The following is a 22,723-nucleotide window of genomic DNA, read 5'->3' on the forward strand; positions in this document are numbered from 1 at the left end:
TTCATCCTCCCTCTCCTCTTCCTCCTCCTCCTCCTCCTCCTCCTCCATACTCCCATATATCCCTATGGAAAGTAAAGGTGAGACTTTATCATTCTAGTAATTACCTGTTTGTGCTGTACAGGTAGGGTGATGATTTACACGTGTGTGTGTGTGTGTCTGTGTGTGTGTGTGTGTGTGTGTGTGTGTGTGTGTGTGTGTGCGTGTGTGTGTGTGCGTGTGTATAACGATGGGTTACCCATGCCAGGGTATATTATCATACACATATACACATATAAAGGAATATTTGCACAGAGAAACTCACGTAACAAATAAATACATATACACGTACCGGCAAGGGTCCACACATTGGTATATACATACACACCTAAATACCTCCAAATACATATTCATGGCCACCTACACATATACACACATGCGCACCGCCTCATCAACACGCAAAGAAATGCTGTTGTGGAAACATGAGGGCTTAATGAGGGGTCATAATGACATCTGTTTTGCATATGATTACCAGCCTAAGGAATTCCTCTTTTACTCTTTCTGACCCTCCTCTCTCTCTCTCTCTCTCTCTCTCTCTCTCTCTCTCTCTCTCTCTCTCTCTCTCTCTCTCTCTCTCTCTCTCTCTCTCTCTCTCTCTCTCTCTTAGTCATTGTTATTACTACGTACACACGACGTTCTCTTTAGATACGTTTTCTGTAGGTCTCCTTTCGTTTTTTATCATTTGGTGAACGTAAGTGTGTTGTTTCGTCTGTATATATATATATATATATATATATATATATATATATATATATATATATATATATATATATATATATGTATATATATATATATATATATATATTTGTAATAAACGTGTGTCCGTTCGTGTTTATGCGAGTGTGTAATATTTTTTGTTTTTTGGTTATAATGTGTCCTGGAAACGTGTAAAGCTGTACGAGATAATCTGACCCTGATTTAGCCTCCGCATGGAAAGCTTCAGATGACTCTCCGGGTGATGTAAGCAGATCAAGTCCTTCATGGAACCACAAGCTGTGAATGGAGGGGCACAGCCCTTAGCCATGCTTGACCACACACTACTGCTCCTGGGAAGGGGAACTCCTCCTCACCTGCTGTCCCAAACTCTTCCCCTTTAGCACGTCGCTTATCCCATATGCTATGCGAATGATCATAGCCATTCGCCTCGTCCGATCATAGTCACCTGCCCATATCAGTGTGTGTGTGTGTGTGTGTGTATGTGCCTGCGACGGAGGGAGTGACTGACCAGCGCGGCCAACGTGTACATAGAGATGTGAGGGGTTCCCACTGGACGTCTACACCGACACCACTTCCAGCAAAGTCTTGCTCTGGAGAAAGAGGGAAAAACCTTCCCTCACGATTCATGGAAACGGCAAGTGGTCAGACGCGCGTTCTACCATCGTATGGAGGGAAGAGGAGGAGGAGGGAGGAAGAGGAGAAGTAGGCAGGAGGTAGCTGGCGTGGAGACTATTACGGATTTGGCAGAATCGCGTTCGAAAAAGGATATCAGAAAAAATGCTTCCGACTTCAGGGAATAGAGAGTGAGAGAGAGAGAGAGAGAGAGAGAGAGAGAGAGAGAGAGAGAGAGAGAGAGAGAGAGAGAGGTTCCCTGAGGAGGACTTTGGGTTTGATTCTATGTGTGAAGGCATCACCCAGGAGGGATGAAGGCCACGGTGACCTAAAGCACAAGGGTTGGGAGGGTTCACGACGCAGGAAGTGATCGGCGGAAGTGTGACATGCATCACACAGACGTAAACACAGATGCACATATAAAGACATACAAGAAGGCCTCGAAACTGACTTCTTTTCTCTCTCTCTCTCTCTCTCTCTCTCTCTCTCTCTCTCTCTCTCTCTCTCTCTCTCTCTCTCTCTCTCTTTCTCAAATGCCGGAAGAAAAAATTAAAGGGTTTTCATCCAGTCAACAAATCTTTTGCGTTTCCCCTCAAAACAGGTTCATATGTTGTCAACAGATCTGCTAAGTTTCCCCCGAAGTCAAATCTCACAGAATGAGGAACGATCAAGGTATGTGATTAATGGCCTTAATGACCTCGGTCTAACTGGCGGTGACATGTCAATCTGCTCTCGTTAACGAGCCCATCATGCCCAAGGATGCTGGTCATAAGCCTCGTTCTATCTTGAGTCCTCAGCATCCACTATCCTCATCTTATCTTTGAAAATTAGAAGCGTAGTGACAAGATGCGACGGTGTCAGTGTAGCATTCTCAACCCTCGGTATATTTTTCTCTTCTGCCGTGGCTGCTATAGAATCAGATAATAACTGTCGTCTAAGATAAGACATAGAGAGAATGATTGGAGCAAAAGGCCTTCTACCCCTCACCATCTCATTGCCGGGTAAACAGTTGTGTGTGTGTGTGTGTGTGTGTGTGTGTGGGGTGAGGTGAGGGGCGAGTTTTTGTGCCCGCGCATCGGGTTTATGCATTAGAGCATCAACGAACGCCCATAATCGTTCGCATAACTCGGATTTCTCGAGTGGCTGGGAATCCGTCTCAACAACGCGTCTGTCAAGCGAGCTCAAGGAAATACCTCGATATACCCGGCTAGCCCAAGCAGGCCAAGAGATTTCACTCCTCGTTTGCTCCCGCGGAAGACCACAGCGGCTTGAAGCCAAATGGCGTTCTGGGTGTAAGGTAGCGGTAAAAGATCCCCGTGTGGTGTTCTGCTGCTGAGTTCGAACGTGTCCCGACAGCTGTTTGGTGGTGTGGACCGTGATTTCTGGGGTGTGTCTCGGCGACTCTGTGTGTGTGTGTGTGTGTGTGTGTGTGTGTGTCCGCTGTACTCTGTTATGGTGATCATGGCGGTCGAGTGGCGGCGATACACTGGGTAGGGTAGCATAGTAGCCATCTCAGAGCACTGGTAAGGTATCCATTTCCCCCTCGGTGCATCTAACATCTGTAATCTTCCTTATCATGGTGCGTGGTGGTGGGGCGTCTTGTGTGTGTGTGTGTGTGTGTGTGTGTGTGTGTGTGTGTTTTTGCCATTGTGGTCTTCAAGGGGGAGTGTTGGCTGTGCTTTGGTAGTGGCTTTGACAGCCACGTATGTTGGGTTACAGTGCGCGTGGCAATTCCATGGTCGTGTTATGGTGAGAGCGATGGTGGCTGTCTTGCGTCCTCCTTCTGTTAGCCATTGATTTATAATACTTTCATTAGCATGTATAGTATAACCGCATGCTTGTCATCCAGTCAGAGCAGAAAAAAAAATGAAAATATGTATCGCTCATCATGAACATCATACCCACTGCATATAAAGAAAAAAATTCTAAGTGTAAGTATTTATTTCTTATACTTATTGGTGCAAGTATAAAGTTGTGAAAGTCGGTCTTATCTTCACACACACACACACACACACACAGAAAAAAAGATTACTTGTTCCTTGTTTCTTATTCGTAGATGCTACACTACATTTTGCAACGACGATGACGCGTTTCCTAGCATAGAACCAGCGTCATTAGTGTGGATCCACTTCGGCCATCGAGTGTGAGCAGAGTCGTCTGACTTGGATGGGGAAACTGATGACTGGGTCACCCTCCGGTCTTCCTCTACACCTTCCTGGCTGCTTTTCAAGTAAACCAGTGTTGAGAAGGTTGATACATAGCTCGGCGCGAAACAGCCTGTGAGTCCAGGGGAAGGAGGGCAAGTAACGAGAGACCTACTGCTCCGTGATGAGGTTGTCTGGTCGATGCTATAGAGATAATAGTGGTGGAGACAAGGTAGTAAAGCAGGGGTGCACCGCACCGGGCCCCGCCACCGATCCCTCTGGCTCAACAGCCAGCGGGAGAAAGATGATGGAAGAAAAATGTAGTCGAGGAATGGCTTATTGTGATGGGTCTTCGAAACCCACCGCTGTCTGTGTCCAGAGGGTCGTGTTATAGAGATTATGATGACATCACAGTCCACTTGGGTAGCGCCAACGTCACGCCAGTAGGGATAGTGAAGGGAGAAAACAGATTTGGGATGGTGAAGACACACAAGACCTGGGATAGTCAAGGGAGATGAGCTCTGGGATAGTAAAGAGAGACAAGACCTGGGATAGTGATGAAAGATAAGACTTGGGATAGTGAAGAGAGATAAGACCTGGAACAGGGAGGAAAGATGGTATCTGGGATAGTAAAAAGAGACATGACCTGGGATAGTGACGACAGACAAGACCTGGGATAGTGATGAAAGACAAGACCTGGGATAGTGATGAAAGACAAGACCTGGGATAGTGATGAAAGACAAGACCTGGGATAGTGACGAAAGACAAGACTTGAAATATTGAATAGAAAAGACCTGGGATCATTAAGAGGGACAAGGCGTGGGATAGTCAAGAGTGCCAGGTTCAGGGACATCCCAAGGGAATTCAGGTCATCGATCCAAAACTGTCCTACACTGAAGGGTGTCCATTCAGCTCTCCTGACCTCCTAAACCCTCGTGGGTCAGTGTCGTAACAGCTGCATCATACTATGATGGTGGTAAAGTTTTTGACTTCATTAATTGGGGTTGACGTAGAAATCTGAATGTTGTTCTCTGACTGGAAGAGAGTTGCCCTTTTCCCTTCGTTTGAACTGAATTATCAAAACTTGGTGGCATCTACCAGTTTGGCGTACTTGGTTTCTACCAGGCTAGCGTATTTGGCATTTACTAGGTTGGCGTACCTGGCATCTACCAGGTTGGCGTACCTGGCATCTACCAGGTTGGCGTACTCGGCATCTACCAGGTTGGCGTACTTGGCATCTACCAGGTTGAAACACATACGTATGACATTGTTATCTTTGAACAGTATCATTTAAGTCCTGTACTTAACGTAGACATGTCTTAAACTCACACATAGTCTACGCACTTACAACATATAATGGTAGGTTATTCCAGTGTTCTCTTAGTATATTGCCGACAGAACATTTGTTCACGTTTATATTACGTCTTTCCTTTAACTACCTTCACTTATTTCTGGTCACTGTATCTCCCTACTATTATTTCTGGTCACTGTATCTCCCTTCTATTATATCTGGTCACTGTATCTCCCTACTATTATTTCTGGTCACTGTATCTCCCTACTATTATTTCTGGTCACTGTATCTCCCTACTATTATTTCTGGTCACTGTATCTCCCTACTATTATTTCTGGTCACTGTATCTCCCTACTATTATTTCTGGTCACTGTATCTCCCTACTATTATTTCTGGTCACTATATCTCCCTACTATGATTTCTGGTCACTGTATCTCCCTACCATTATTTCTGGTCACTTCACCCTCGATCCTCTGTCCCCCTCACCATTCGTATGGATAGCGAAATTCAGACCTGGTCGCTCCCTTAGGTTTTAATGCAGGCGAGGTCGGGACCATAAGCAATGCTGTGACTGATTCGCTGAGGGAAACCAGGACATTTCTGGCATCCCAGATATGCAGAGGGAGGTATGGGACAAGCTGCCAGAGGGTCCTCCCCACACTCGCTGCCGTCAGCTGGTCTGTGTGTGTGTGTGTGTGTGTGTGTGTGTATAGTGGTGACGTCACTAGAAACGAGACTTAGACAGCCAAGATTTATTCATTTTCATCTTTTTGTGTTATATATCTATTATTGTTATTATTATTATTATTATTAGTAGTAGTAGTAGTAGTAGTAGTATCATTATTATTATCATTATTAATATCATTATTATCATTATGATTATGATCGTCATCGTTATCATTATTATTATTATTATTATTATTACTATTATTATTATTATTATTATTATTATTATTATTGTTATTATTATCATTATTATTATCATTATTATTATTAGTAGTAGTAGTAGTAGTAGCATTAATTTCATTATCACTATTTCCATCGTAATTGTATATTGTATACTTCTCATTGGTAATTTTTTACTTTTACATGATCAGTGTCACTATTAGTAATGCAACTTATGCTGTCCTTACTACTTTACTGATGACCGTTGCTCTGATCCGTATCACTGTGGCGTGTGACAGCCATCCTGCTGTGCTCCGGTGATAGTGGGTTACAATTTTGTATTTTTTCTAAGCGTTACGGTGAGTGTCCGTTACTGTGTTGTGCTGGTAAGGACTCTATATTGCCAACCTTCCTTCTGGAGACTTTCGTCCCTCATCTCACACTTCGGACACTCTCCCTGATTTGCCCTCCTCCTCAACTCGCCCTAAATTCTGGTTATCAAACACACGCATCCTACTTCCTTAGAGGGATAAGTGGGGTACCGCTAGGTTAGGTTATAGCTCCCACACTTTTCCCTGAACTGTATTAGTGCTCTGGCTACAGGACTCGCCAGTGAAACCTTAGAAGGTGATGCCGTAGTCGGAAACATGGCAAATGAGACGTTATTGCAATCAGTGACTTATCTCCAAAAACATGGCAAATGGGACGTAATTGCAATCAGTGACTTATCTCCAAAAACATGGCAAATGGGACGTAATTGCAATCAGTGACTTATCTCCAAAAACATGGCAAATGGGACGTAATTGCAATCAGTGACTTATCTCCAAAAACATGGCAAATGGGACGTAATTGCAATCAGTGACTTATCTCCAAAAACATGGCAAATGGGACGTAATTGCAATCAGTGACTTATCTCCAAAAAAGAGACTCTAATAAGAATTCTGATATCTAACTTGTTTTTACGCATACTTGATCTTTTCAAGAGGACACAACTCATTGTGATTCATAGAGAGGCTATGACATTTGAGGGTAGATGATGAGTTACAGACGAGGTGCAGTAATCTATTTTCTTTTGAGGGACAGTAATTATTTGAGGGTAGATGATGAGTTACAGACGAGGTGCAGTATTCTTCTATTTTTTTTTGAGGGACAGTAATTATTTTTCCCCTTTTTTTCTTCCCTCCTGTTCTCCAGTAGTAGAGTTATAGGACACTAGCGTTAGCTATCAGTACGCACACATCACGACTCGACAAATACTTTAAATGATCTCGTCATTAACTTTGAGATTTGTGTGACAGTACGACATGCATGAATTGTAAACCTGTTATTCTTTTTTTTTCTCTGTACATTAGAAAATGAATGACTTCCTTCCTTCCTTCCTTCGTAGAGCATCCGGCGACTGAAATCCAGATTTCCACTTCCTTCTCTCCCCCACACACCTTCCGTGTTCGTAACACCGTCATGAATGGTGTTTCCTTCAGTCGCCAGTTTCCCTGCTGGGGGATGTGGCTGAGGGAGTGGAAGGTAGCTCCCGCCTCCCTCCCTCTAGATATGGTGCCATCTCGACTCCACATTTTACCTTCACTGTCCTCTGGTGAAGATCATACATTCGTCACTGACCGTCAGGTATTCCAGCCTTCTCTCTCTCTCTCTCTCTCTCTCTCTCTCTCTCTCTCTCTCTCTCTCTCTCTCTCTCTCTCTCTCTCTCTCTCTCTCTCACTTACAAAGCTTTCTGATCTCCCCCCACCACCCACCTTTTACTGATCCCTCTCACCAACAACTCCCTCCTCCCTCACCCTCACCCTCACCCTCACCCCCGATTTCCCCTTCCCTCCCTCCCTCCCTCCTTCCTTCTTCCCCCTTGGGACTCCCTCCCATCCCACGTCCCAGGTGTGTGTGTGTGTGTGTGTGTGTGTGTGTGTGAGTGTGTGTGTGTGTGTGTGTGGCAGCCTCGGCCAGATACCTGCCGCACATGTCAGACATACATGGCATTTACGATCGAATTCTAATAAACATTTTCTGGTTTTTTTTTCTTTTTTCTTATATGTATATCATTATCGGTAGCTGTGTTTCTTATCAGCTTTTGAGCATGTGGATAGACGTTCCTTATCTTATATATATATATATATATATATATATATATATATATATATATATATATATATATATATATATATATATATATAAGTCCTCTGTTCTTAACGCTACCTCGCTAACGCGGGAAATGGCGAATAGTATGAAATATATATATATATATATATATATATATATATATATATATATATATATATATATATATATATATATGCTTACTTTATATTCATAAAATTTATCTGTCGTCTGATATTGTCTTTTTAAGTAATATCTTTCTTTACTGCCTATTTTCTTCCCCCCCCCCAAAAAAAAAAAAAAAAAAATTTAATGGATTTAGTCCCGTATATTATAGTATCGTCTGCCGGTAGGACGTCTCTTACGCCATCATTCGGTAGAGAGAGAGACTGAACATCCTGATGCTAAATGTGGTGTACCATTTCGTATCACTTGTCCAGTTAACTACCAGGTATTGCAGCGGCCAAACGCGAGAGAGAGAGAGAGAGAGAGAGAGAGAGAGAGAGAGAGAGAGAGAGAGAGAGAGAAGAGAGAGAGAGAGAGAGTGTGTGTGTGTGTGTGTGTGTGTGTGTGTGTGTGTGTGTGTGTGTGTGTGTGTGTGTGTGTGCTCAAACTCCGTTAACCAAACAGAGATAACATCGCCGAATGTAAATGACCTTCTGTTCTCTCTCTCTCTCTCTCTCTCTCTCTCTCTCTCTCTCTCTCTCTCTCTCTCTCTCTCTCTCTCTCTCTCTCTCCTCTCTCTCTCTCTCTCGCTTTTTCTTTTCTTTTCCTTTTTAAGATCCAGTTCTTCTAGAATAGTGGCGTCCAGCCAGTGGCGGCTACCTCAGAAGCTCTAGGTAGAGTGGTAATAATTGTAGGAGGAGGATGAAGCTACTACGATGGTATGCGCGGTGCCAAGAAACCCCCCCCCCCAGTCGACACTCGTGGGAGAAATATGATGGAAAACATATTGAGGGTAGACAGTATGCCCCGTGCACATATTGAGGGTAGACAGTATGCCTCGTGCACATATTGAGGGTAGACAGTATGCCTCGTGCACATATTGAGGGTAGACAGTATGCCTCGTGCACATATTGAGGGTAGACAGTATGCCTCGTGCACATATTGAGGGTAGACAGTATGCCTCGTGCACATATTGAGGGTAGACAGTATGCCTCGTGCACATATTGAGGGTAGACAGTATGCCCCGTGCATATATTGAGGGTAGACAGTATGCCTCGTGCACATATTGAGGGTAGACAGTATGCCCCGTGCACATATTGAGGGTAGACAGTATGCCCCGTGCACATATTGAGGGTAGACAGTATGCCTCGTGCACATATTGAGGGTAGACAGTATGCCCCGTGCACATATTGAGGGTAGACAGTATGCCTCGTGCACATATTGAGGGTAGACAGTATGCCCCGTGCACATATTGAGGGTAGACAGTATGCCTCGTGCACATATTGAGGGTAGACAGTATGCCTCGTGCACATATTGAGGGTAGACAGTATGCCTCGTGCACATATTGAGGGTAGACAGTATGCCTCGTGCACATATTGAGGGTAGACAGTATGCCTCGTGCACATATTGAGGGTAGACAGTATGCCTCGTGCACATATTGAGGGTAGACAGTATGCCTCGTGCACATGTTGAGGGTAGACAGTATGCCTCGTGCACATATTGAGGGTAGACAGTATGCCTCGTGCACATGTTGAGGGTAGACAGTATGCCTCGTGCACATATTGAGGGTAGACAGTATGCCTCGTGCACATATTGAGGGTAGACAGTATGCCTCGTGCACATATTGAGGGTAGACAGTATGCCTCGTGCACATATTGAGGGTAGACAGTATGCCTCGTGCACATATTGAGGGTAGACAGTATGCCTCGTGCACATATTGAGGGTAGACAGTATGCCCCGTGCACATATTGAGGGTAGACAGTATGCCTCGTGCACATATTGAGGGTAGACAGTATGCCCCGTGCACATATTGAGGGTAGACAGTATGCCTCGTGCACATATTGAGGGTAGACAGTATGCCTCGTGCACATATTGAGGGTAGACAGTATGCCTCGTGCACATATTGAGGGTAGACAGTATGCCCCGTGCACATATTGAGGGTAGACAGTATGCCTCGTGCACATATTGAGGGTAGACAGTATGCCCCGTGCACATATTGAGGGTAGACAGTATGCCTCGTGCACATATTGAGGGTAGGCAGTATGCCTCGTGCACATATTGAGGGTAGACAGTATGCCTCGTGCACATATTGAGGGTAGACAGTATGCCTCGTGCACATATTGAGGGTAGACAGTATGCCTCGTGCACATATTGAGGGTAGACAGTATGCCTCGTGCACATATTGAGGGTATACAGTATGCCTCGTGCACATATTGAGGGTAGACAGTATGCCTCGTGCACATATTGAGGGTAGACAGTATGCCTCGTGCACATATTGAGGGTAGACAGTATGCCTCGTGCACATATTGAGGGTAGACAGTATGCCTCGTGCACATATTGAGGGTAGACAGTATGCCTCGTGCACATATTGAGGGTAGACAGTATGCCTCGTGCACATATTGAGGGTAGACAGTATGCCCCGTGCACATATTGAGGGTAGACAGTATGCCTCGTGCACATATTGAGGGTAGACAGTATGCCTCGTGCACATATTGAGGGTAGACAGTATGCCTCGTGCACATATTGAGGGTAGACAGTATGCCTCGTGCACATATTGAGGGTAGACAGTATGCCTCGTGCACATATTGAGGGTAGACAGTATGCCTCGTGCACATATTGAGGGTAGACAGTATGCCTCGTGCACATATTGAGGGTAGACAGTATGCCTCGTGCACATTGCTGGATGGTAAAGTAACGCCAGAGTCCCAATGGTTTATTTAGGGTCGAAGGTGTTTTTTTCCCCCTCTCTCTCTCTGGTCGTCGTAAGATTTTTTAGGGGTGGATTGTGGCATAGAATGGAGATTTTATTTTAAGGGGTGGATTGTGGCATAGAATGGAGATTTTTTTAAGGGTTGTATTGTGGCACAGAATGGAGATTTTTTTTTTTAAGGGGTGGATTGTGGCACAGAATGGAGATTTTTTTTTTTAAGGGGTGGATTGTGGCACAGAATGGAGATTTTTTTAAGGGGTGGATTGTGGTATAGAATGGAGATTTTTTAAGGGGTGGATTGTGGCATAGAATGGTGATTTTTTAAGGGGTGGATTGTGGCACAGAATGGAAATTTTTTTAAGGGGTGGATTGTGGTATAGAATGGAGATTTTTTAAGGGGTGGATTGTGGCACAGAATGGAGATTTTTTTTTAAGGGGTGGATTGTGGCATAGTATGGTGATTTTTTTAAGGGTTGGATTGTGGCACAGAATGGAGATTTTTTTTAAGGGTTGAATTGTGGCACAGAATGGAGATTTTTTTTTTAAAGGTTGGATTGTGGCACAGAATGGAGATTTTTTTAATGTTGGATTGTGGCACAGAATGGAGATTCTTTTAAGGGGTGGATTGTGGCATAGAATGGAGACTTTTTTTTAGGGGTTGGATTGCGGCATAGAGTGTAGATTTTTTTAGGCGTGGATTGTGGCATAGAATGGAGACTTTTTTTAGGGGTGGATTGTGGCATAGAATGGAGATTTTTTTAAGGGATGGATTGTGGCATAGAATGGAGACTTTTTTTAGGGGTGGAGTGTGACACAGAATGGAGATTTTTTATAAGGGGTGGATTGTGGCATAGAATGGAGATTTTTTTGAAGGGTTGGATTGCGGCATAGAATGGAGATTTTTTTAAGGGTGGATTGTGGCACAGAATGGAGATTTTTAGGGCTGGAGTGTGACACAGAATGGAGATTCTTAGGAATGGAGTGTAGCACAGAATGGAGATTCATTTTAGGGGTGGAGTGTAACACAGAATAGAGATCATCTAGGGGTGGAGTGTAACACAAAATAGAGATTATTTAGGGGTGGAGTATGCCACAGAATGGAGATCTTTTTGGGAGGTGTGGAGTATGGCACAGAAGGGAGGGAAGGAGAAGTTAGTGGTGCAAGACTGAGAAAAGTATAGAAGTTTACCACATCATTCTTCACCCACCAGGATGTCTACCAGACAAACCAGTCTCTTTGTCTTAACATATATAGTGGTAGTCCAGAGTTAGGGTGTTCGGGGAACTAGAAAAAGAAAGAAAAAGAAATCATCATTCTTATCGAAGCTTATTGATCAATAAGGTAGACTCTCTCTCTCTCTCTCTCTCTCTCTCTCTCTCTCTCTCTCTCTCTCTCTCTCTCTCTCTCTCTCTCTCTCTCTCTCTCCTCTCTCCCTCTCTTCTCTCTCTCTCTTCTCTTCTCTTGAACCTAATTGAGAAATGGGTTTATTACCGTGAATTGATTACTATGTACCTGTGGGTATCGTGGAACGATGAGGATTCTGATCCTAATCAACTCAGATTCTGCATGAACCCCCCTCCTCCGAGCCTAGCCAGACGAATATGATTTGCATATGATACGTGCATCATCTTGCCTACATATTTTTTTTCCTCCTCCTCTTACCTGCCACTGTTGGCTTATTCTGGGTGTGTTTAGGTTCACTGCGTCATTTCTTAGATCTTGGTGACGAAGATTTTAACCATATCTATCACTCTATCTATCTATCTACCTATATATCTATCTACCTATCTATCTATCTATCTATCTATCTATCTATCTATCTATCTATCTATCTATCTATATATATATATATATATATATATATATATATATATATATATATATATATATATATATGAATGGGCTGACGAACAGCTGTAGAAGTATAGGTACTGTGGTTTGCCTTGACTGGGGAAGTACGTGGAAGTACTGACAGGCCAGTAGTAAGGTGAGAGTCGAGCTAACTCTAATAGGAAATGAAGGAAACTTAAGTGTACATTCGACAGAGCACCAGGGCACATGAGACAACGTTGAGTGGGGCTGACTGTCTGTCATCCCGTTGACGAAGAGACTGCGACGTAGGGGTAGGGAGAGAGAGAGAGAGAGAGAGAGAGAGAGAGAGAGAGAGAGAGAGAGAGAGAGAGAGAGAGAGAGAGAGTTCATCTCAAATCAAGACGCCATTTATCAGATGTCTTGGGTATGACCTGTGGGAGCCCAGTTGTACTCCTATACCATCAAACACTAAGCAAGATTTATAGCCATCCACCACCACACAGGGGGAAGAGAAGCCCCGAAGGAGAAGAAGAAAAATAATGATAGAAAAATAGAAAAAAAAAAACAAGAAGAAGAAAGAAGGCATTTACGATCCTATTCTGGGATAACATACGAGCTAGATCGACTCTCGGGGTTTTAGTTACGGGTCGCCCCGTTTGCCCCAAGACGGTGGCGAATCAAGTTATGCTTCATGAAGGCAGTTTTCAGTCTCAAACGTCTCGGGTTAATAACTCCGTTTGAACCTGACTTTAAACCAGGAGATGTGCCAGTGAGGCAGGAGGAGGAGGAGGATGCGGGGGGGGGGGGGGGGGGGGGGAGGAAAAAGAAGATAAACTTCAAGCTGAGCAAAGGCCATCGACTTTGCATCGCAAATGAGCCTCTCTCAAGGGAACGGTAAGATAGATCGGGACATTAAACGAAGAATAAGCTTCGAGGATATTTATGTTCCTGGCTCTCGAGGGGTCAGAGAAGCGATGGGGACGTGTCCTTCTCTCTCAGGTCGCCTCGACCTGACCAGCAGCAGCCTCCTCCACCCCACCGGACACCACACACCCACCACCACCCAGAAGGCTTGTGGTGCAGACTCGTGGCTGCCTGCCACGCCCATGGGGAGGGAGTTTGCATGGGAGAGGTGTGTCGTTCGTACACTCTTGTGGACGGGGTTTACATGGGAGGAGAGGATGTGTGGATCATACACCTGTGGGGAGGGGGGTTTATCTGGGAGGGGGCTGTGGTTCGTACGCCCATAGGGAGTGAGTTTACATGGGAGAAGAGGGTGGTTCGTACACCCATGATGAGGGGTATGTACAGAAGGGCGTGGCTTATGCACCCATGGCGAGGGTTTACGTTCGAGGTTGTGCTTAGTATACCTTGAGAAAAGGAAATGTAGCCCAATAACACATACATCAGTCCTATTAGTCCTCGAGTACTTATGTGAGTGCCTTAAATACACCCAACTAGAGCTATATATAACACATACGTAGGGAATAAAGTACACCCCCCTGCACTTCTTCCTTTTCCCCTGGATAACTCGTTGGTTACTTTATCTCATTCTCCCGTACGTAGTCTTTAACACCTCAGGAGTCGTTTCTGTTCACCAACGCAGTTATGGAGACCCAGTCAGAAGATAACAGCTGCATTAACATGCGCTATACCGACAGTCTCTCTCCTCACCATTCCCGTCACAACCAGTCATGTCACATGACGGTAACATTATGGTCAATGAGGCAAATTATATCTATGGTAATCAACAGCCCTTAATGACCTTATTCTACTAGTCCACCGTCATCACCGTGTTCCGTACCAGATCACTAGGTTCACGTTATTTAGACTACAAATATTCACACCCTAATGACCTCTCGTTAGTAGTATTATTGTAAACATTAACATCGCTACAAACACTCTCTGTTGCCTCCATCACTTCTTACCATCCCATTCGCTTCTGTTCATCATAGTAATCATCCTATTCACTTCTCTTAATCATCAGTAATGCCATCCTATTCACTTGTGTTAATCATTACTAATATACCATCGTATCCTGACTGTTGGGTCGACCCTCACCTCACCATATACTCCATGCTGTTCCCCCATCATCATCACTATCATGGTTACTATCATCACTATCATCATCATAACTATCCTGGTTACTATCATCACTATCATCATCATGATCCCCTCGTATGTTCAGCGGGAGAACTCCTTCCCCCCCCCCTCATCGTCAGCACCATTACGTAACCGTTACTACCATCACCACTACCTAACCATCGTCTTCGTCCCTATCGACACTATCACCACCAACCTCAGCCCCCACACACACGCGCCAGGCCCCTTGTCACCACCCCGCCCATATCATGACCTCCGCCCCTCACCACGGCCGCCACCAGTCTCCTCCTCCTCCTCCTCCTCCTCCTCCTCCTCCTCCTCCTCCTCCTCCTCCTCCTCTTCCTCCAGCCTGCTGATCACCACAGCACAGCGTCCGGTGGATGGCAGGATATCAAACACTATCACTCGATCAGTCGTCCTGGTCGGGAAGGCCTCGCCATTAATCATTCCAGATCATTAAGCAATGAGCGCAGAAATCCCGAGGAGGGACCAGAAATATACCTTGTGGAACGCCGACCTTCGGCTAGGCAGAGAGAGAGAGAGAGAGAGAGAGAGAGAGAGAGAGAGAGAGAGAGAGAGAGAGAGAGAGAGGCCGCTAGAGTTGAAGTCGCCCAGGGTCGCGGGGTGTTGGGTCAGGCATGCATGGCTAACTAGTCCATGACGGTATTCTGCAGCGACTTGCTTATCAGGGGACTCCTGCACCTGGGGGTCGGGGAAGGCGAGGAGGGTGGAGGGAATTTTAGCTGGTGCAGCTAATGCTCTGAAATATCACGTCCCACGCCCGCAGTATATGTCATGGCTGCTGGGGAAGGAAAACTTATTTGGATTCCATTCCTGGAGCGGGGAAATAAGGACTGAGAGAAGCTTATCAAAGGATATATATATATATATATATATATATATATATATATATATATATATATATATATATACCAAGATCAAGTGTCGTAAGAGAGTTGGAGAGACCTGAAATTTCAGAGCTGGGACGTAGGCTTAGTTTAGTATGGCAGACGGAGATGGTTCAGTGTTTACCTTTCCACCCATACGGTCTCCCAGCTTCCTTATGCTGATGTAAACATTGTGAGAATGTTTACATGAGTGATATCTGGAGGGTCAACCTTCTGAAAGACGATCTAACCCAAGAGCGTCCCTGCAGCCCGGTTTGTGATAGGTAACTAGGGACATTTCTCCTTGAAAATCGCACCGTCGGTTTGAGTGGAGGGAGGCGCGACAGCAGCAGGGTATGCATCTCCCCTGCACAGGATGTCCACGAGACGAAGGGGAGGGTAGGGTGAGGGTGGAGCTGGGACTGGCAGGTCTATCTCGTCGACGATCTTCGTAAACCATTGGTGTTGGGGGGTGGATGTGTATCCCTCCCCTTCCTCTCCTTCCCTTCCCCCCACTCTCCACCACTACCCCCCTCTACCTTTATCTCCTATCAGCCATCTATCTTCCCCCCCCCCGCTCTCCTCTCATCCGCTTCCTCCCGTATCATCGTTATCATTCACCACGTAATATTTTCTTCCTCAGCTCTTCCCCCCCCCCCTCCACCCCTCTCCCATATCCGTTCGTGTAAGTCTGTCTCCTCTCTTCTTTTTTCTCTCTCTTTGTCTCGTCCTCTCCACTTCCTTCACCGTTCCCTGCGATCCTTCCTCCAACACCTAACACACACACACACACACCCCTACCACACGCACACCCTTCCCACCCATCCTTCCTTTTTCCCCCTCCACCTCCCTTTGTCCCTCTGCGCCTCCGAGCCTTGGACGGGTGTGCCTGTGTATATCGTCACACCCAAAGCAGAGTACAGAACACCTGACGCCCAGGTACCCCACACTCCTGTCTCACACATGGACTTGTCTGTAAACATACCTGGGCAGTGTGACCTGTGCAGTAACTGGAGACCGCGTGTGTGCATCATTCCCCAAGAGCTTTATGAGAGAGAAGTCGATACAGTTCTTTCACGACTTAAAAAGAAAAAAAGGAAAGTCTCTCTAAACGCGTCATTTGAAGGGACGTAGAGCGTTGTTGATACGCTTTCGTCAACATACATGATGGGTATGGGAAGGCCACGCGTTACGAGGTGCCTTTGGGAATAGCCTGACTGAAAAAGAAAAAAAAGATTAAAGCATAAAGTGGTTCAGATCTTCTCACACCATCTTGGTTGGGCCCAGGACCTTAGCCTCGTTCTCTCTCTCTCTCTCTCTCTCTCTCTCTCTCTCTCTCTCTCTCTCTCTCTCTCTCTCTCTCTCTCTCTCTCTCTCAGGTAGCGATAACCTCAGAGAAGATCCAAAGAGAAAAGCCATGTCACCTCGTGTTTATAAGGAAAACGTAAAGATACTTCATCCCAGACTGACAGACGACATATTAATGCACATCGTAAACCAAACCAAAAACACACAAAAAAGTCGGTCTATGACCTTCCCATGTAAACGTTCAGCGACCCTGAAATTTCAGAAACATTATGAAATTGGTCCCCAAAGGAGAGGCAAGAACCAAATGAGAACATGAAAACTGTCCAAATTCCAAAAACAAAAAAGAAATTTCGCGACGTTGCGTGTGAGAATATGAACTGAAACTGGAGGAAATACACCAGAAGTAAGGAAACAGAGGAGGAAAACAATAACGGAATATTAAGAATTCAAGGAAATCTCAGCGTACAAGAAAACACAAACAGAAATTGAACTTCCACACGATCAAAACAGAGACAGAGGAACGATATCATAAGAAAAATACAGAAGTTGGAAGAACAAATACGGGATCCTGAAGAACAAATACGGGATCCTGAAGAACAAAAGAATAACTGACGAAACAGAAATAGCAAGCAGGTCATACTGTCTACCATTACCCAGGCCAGGCAGGACACAAGAACCGACCATTACCCAAGCCAGGCAGGTCACACTGCCTACCATTACCCAAGCCAGGCAGGTCACAAGAACCACCATTACCCAGGCCAGGCAGGACACAAGAACCGACCATTACCCAAGCCAGGCAGGTCACATTGCCTACCATTACCCAGGCCAGGCAGGTCACAAGAACCGACCATTACCCAGGCCAGGCAGGTCACATTGCCTACCATTACCCAAGCCAGGCAGGTCACAAGAACCGACCATTACCCAGGCCAGGCAGGTCACATTGCCTACCATTACCCAAGCCAGGCAGGTCACAGTTCACCAAGTACCGCTACCACCTAAGCCAGGTGAGCCAGATCCTCCATCTAACTTTCATCTCATCGTGGTACTATTGGACACTGGAAAAACAGATACGTTTCTCAGTACTGGAGAAACATTGAAAAAGTGAATCTGAAACGTTCTAGTGAACGAAGCCTTTTACGAACTGGTAAGACGCATCTAACATGCAGAATTAGAACGATCTTTGAATACACGGGTTCTATGTGAAGTGTTCCGTACCGCCAACGCTTGAGGAAGATCTTTAAGGCAATGCTAGAAGGCGGTGAATTATACATGGTCACCGAACTGCAGGGAGAGACTGTGTGTGTGTGTGTGTATTTGTAAGTGAGGTGTGAGAAGGACGAATGAGATGAGAGCAGCGATAAAGTTGCGAACGGCACGGGGGAGAGTTAGTGTACAGGAGTTTTCAGTTTGTTGTCCTGTAAAAAAAAAAAGAAAGAAAGACTGGATTCATAGAGAGAGAGAGAGAGAGAGAGAGAGAGAGAGAGAGAGAGAGAGAGAGAATCGAAATGATACTATCCCAAACTCATCAAAACGTTTAATAGAGGAATTTATAATCAGTGAGGCATGGATGCCTAGAAATACAGATGTAATAAGGGGGAAATCAATTGCAAAGAAAATCAGTAAGAAAAAAAAAAAGAAAATCTTTGGAGAGGGAAGAGCAAGAATGTTTTTGCAATGGAAACAGAAACGCAGTAATCTAGGATAGGTAAGGAAGGAGACAAGATGATCAGTAGATTGTAAATGTCTAGGAATTGTGCCAGACGCAGAGAATGATATAATGTGAAAGAACAAATCTAAAAATCAAGACAAAATTCATATAAGAAATTGACATGTGTCTAAGAGAAAAACAACAGGTGTATAAAAGGATACGTTTCTTTCATCAATATCCTTTCTGTCTATAAACCCATCTGTTTACCTATCTGTCCAATTTTTATAATCACAACTGCTTACCCTTTACCTATCTCCTTGTCTGACTATCCAACCACTTTATCTCTTCGTTTCCCACCTACTTATCTTCGTATTTCTCTACCTGTCTTTCCATACTCACGTATACAATATGTTTCACATCCCTTGGGATACTGGAAATCCTCCCTTCCTGTATTACGTTACAAAAAAGGAAGAAGAGAGCAAGGAGCCAAGCGGGGATTTATCCCTCTAAGTCTCTGGCATCTATTCTTGACGCTACCTCCCTCACACGGGAAATGGCGAGGTCTAAAATGAAAATGTTTTACGTCTACGTATCCAGCCAGACTGCAGACGAAGACCCCTCGCTACTGTTTCGATACACCTTCTGCCTGACTCCTTCATGCCCCTGATGGTGATTGGTCTCAGCCTCGTTAGGCTGAAATTCCTAGCCGGTGGTAGTGTTTCCAGAGGCACTAATGGTCCTCGGTCGGTGGCTCTGGCATTCCTCTTCATCGGCTAATTATGCATAATGACTTGGTCACGGCTACGGTGGCGCAGTCGTTGCCGCCGCCGCTGCCGCCGCCGTGCGCATCTGACGTGCCGACCGCCAGTGTCATGTCGGGCGGGCGGGCGGGCGGGCTAAGGACCTGGGCTGAGGGATGTATTGGTGGTGGTGAGTGTGAGAGGCATTTGTCGTCCTCCAGATTTTCGTATTTTTCGTCCTCTGTCCCTCTTCTTTTTTATATTTTTTTTAATCATGCTTTTTTGCTGTTTCCTGTGGTGTGGGGGTGGCGTCGAGAATGGATGAAGGCGAACACATCGTTAGAAAGTCCCACAACAGACATACACCGGAATAAGATGATGTGTGTGTGTGTATGTGTCTTGTGTGTGTGTGTGTCTGTCTGTCTGTATGTATGTCAGCCAGTTCCTCTATATACATATACATCATCTTGACCTCTGTATTCAACGTGGTGAAATCTGGGACACTCGCTTCTAAAACAAAAGATACGCGACACGTCGCTTGACCTCCTCGTGCCATATTCCCCTGAGGCTTCACATAGATTTATTCGGAAGATCATTTGAACAAAAAGAAAAAAAAAAATTGAGGTCTTGCCCATTAAAAAAGAAATACAGTTTTTCGTATGATTTTGTCGTGATTTTTGTTTACATTGATTGCAACGAGAGGCAGTGTGTTTATCCCTTCTTAATGACCTGGAGTAAATTATCAGCATTGCTTTCCATTAATCAGACCGCCACAACTTCATTTATTCAACGGTTATAACCTCCTTTATCAGACCGTAACAACCTTATTTATACGGGCGTTTAGCTGTCCACCTTCTGTCTTTATCTTTTCCTTTGTCTTGTCTTCCTTCCACTTATCTTCCTATTTGGTTATCTGTTTATAAGTCTGTATCTTTGGCGTTGAATCTGTATCATGACCTGTTTTTTTGGTTTGGTTTTGTTGTTATCTTCATCATCATCACCATCATCATCACCATCATCATCATCATATTTCCTCGTGTTTTGAACTTTGTCTTCGTATAAAACTAGTTTGGATATCCTCGTGTCACATATAGAACAAGTCCATATTATTACACTGCTTTTTTGGGCGTAAATGATATACCCAGATGTCGTCACTAGACACAGAAGGCCACAGTGTTTGTGGCTTTGAGTCGGTTGTGTACAGGAACCTGTGTATTGATGGTTAGACAAGCCTGGAGGATATGACGGGGAGGGAGTCACGTTGCATCATACCTACAAGAGAATTGAGGTTCCCGTTTTCTGTCCCGTCTTGCCTCGTCAGTATTATTTTCCACAACCTTTCCATCCCAGTTCTACTCCCTTTCTCAAACATTTTTTTTCTCCAACACTGTTCCTTCTTCCTCATCGCACCCTCCCCCCTTTTCTCGCACCCCACACCCTCCCCTTCCCTCTTTCTCTTTTCCATTATGCTACCTTCTCTCCCTCCAACAATCTTTTTTTCTCTCTCTCCCGAGACCTTCTTTTCCACCATCCTTCCATTCCTTCACCAGTTCATCTCTACCACTAATCTATCCCCCAGACCATCCTTCTATTCCATCATCCATCCATCTCCACCACTTATATTTCTACGCTGCTTTCTTCCTCTTCAACACTTATTCCTGTTCCACGATCATTGCATGCCCATCACCTCTCCTCCATCACCAATCCATTCGTCCACGCTGCTCATCTATCCCCACCATCCCTCTCTTTCCAACCACCCTTCTCTTTCTCCTTTCACGTTTTCGTCACCTCACCTTCCTTCTCCACCTCCTCACCCTGTCACCTTCTTCCTTCACCCCAACCCCACTCCCTCCCCAATAACCTCAGCCTCTCGTGAAGGTCAGTGAGTGAAGCGGACCTAGGCGAGGGCAGGACGGCTACCGACCCGGAAACAAGGCAGCCCTCAACACTTTCCCATTGTCGTCAGCTGTGCATGACTAGTGCCAGGCAACAGCCGTCAGCTCGGCGTCACAACACTGCTTAGGTACGTCGCCGCTGGGGGTCATGGTGCACACCCGGGGTAGTCGCTAAGGTCTCTCTCTCTCAGCGCTCGCACCAAACTACTCCCTAAGCGAAAAGAAGAGAGAGAGAGAGAAAAAAAAAGAATACAGATTTTCATTGCTACTTTTGTCGTTACTTTTTGATATATAAAAGTTTTCCAAGTTTCGTGGTTTAAGGGGTCACAGTGGAAAGGGGCTTTGACGGGAATGGAGTTAATGAGGAGAGCAAGGGGACCACAGTGGTGAACCAACAGGCCCTTGATATGGGGAAGTGTGCGGTCGGGTTGTGTGGTCATCCTTGCGGTTAGAGATGGGAGGAAGGGGGCCATCAGACGGTGTCTCATGTCCCGCCTGTGGATCCCCATAATGCATGTAGAGCTCGGTGCGATGCACTTGAGAGAGGCGGGAGTGAGAGGCTGCTGCTGCTGGATGCCAGTAACTTTATCTCAGAAAGCAAAAATCGGAAGCTATAGTGAGGTGCACGTTACCCCTTCCTCCCTCCCTGGACGCTGGTGCATGTTGATTGACGATTGCGCCTCCCTCATCTCCCTTGTGGAGTTAGACCTGGCCTCCACCTACGTGGACGTAGGTCACCTCTGCTCCTCGCGTCTGCTATCTGCTGCTCATTGCTACTTTGCACTGCTGATAGATGACCTTATTCTCCTGATAACAGTAAAACTGTGGTGGTAGTTCCACCATTAGTACTGCCTCTACTAACAGATCCTGCCCCCTTTTTTTTCTCGCCAGACACGACGACACCTACCCCCTCCCCCCCCCCCCTTCCTGAACCCCAGTCAAGCGATGACCATTTCGGCCTCTGTGAGCACTGACGACCACCATGGTCTCCGACCGTAGTGGTGTGTGCCAGACGGAGAGTGCACACAGACGCAGGACGAAAGAGATAACGTTTTCCTTTCCTCCCGTAGGAGGTGCTGCCCGGGTTAGAGTGTCTAGTCGTAGGGACTTTTGAGCCATACGCAACGTTTCTCCCAGATTGAATGGTGATCCGAACGTTGATTTCGGTCGTAGTGGTGTGTGTGTGTGTGTGTGTGTGTACGTAGCCACAACTGTTGCTCTGTTATAGTGTGATGTGCTAAAATTCACGTACCGAAGAGACCATCTGTAGCCTTTAGCTCTCATTCCCCATCACACACACACACACACACACACACACATACACACACACACAAACACACACACACACACACACACACACACACACACACACACACACACACACACACACTGAGATAACTAGGCGTCTTGCCAACAGAGTTTTAGCAATGTCTATACCATCTTCATGTTACCTTAGCCCACTTGTGACTTTCTCTTGGGAAGTAATTCTTTTGACCATGAGCAAAAATTCTGTGTGACATGGAAGTATGTGTGTGTGTGTGTGTGTATGGGTGGTGTTATGGGTATGGCGCTACCTCGCTGACGCGGGAAACGGCGATCAAGTATAGAAGATATATATATATGTATATATAGACTCGGGTATGATATAGTAATCAGTTAC

The sequence above is a fragment of the Panulirus ornatus genome, chromosome 58 (genome assembly GCF_036320965.1).
Source record: "Panulirus ornatus isolate Po-2019 chromosome 58, ASM3632096v1, whole genome shotgun sequence".
NCBI lineage: Eukaryota > Metazoa > Arthropoda > Malacostraca > Decapoda > Palinuridae > Panulirus > Panulirus ornatus.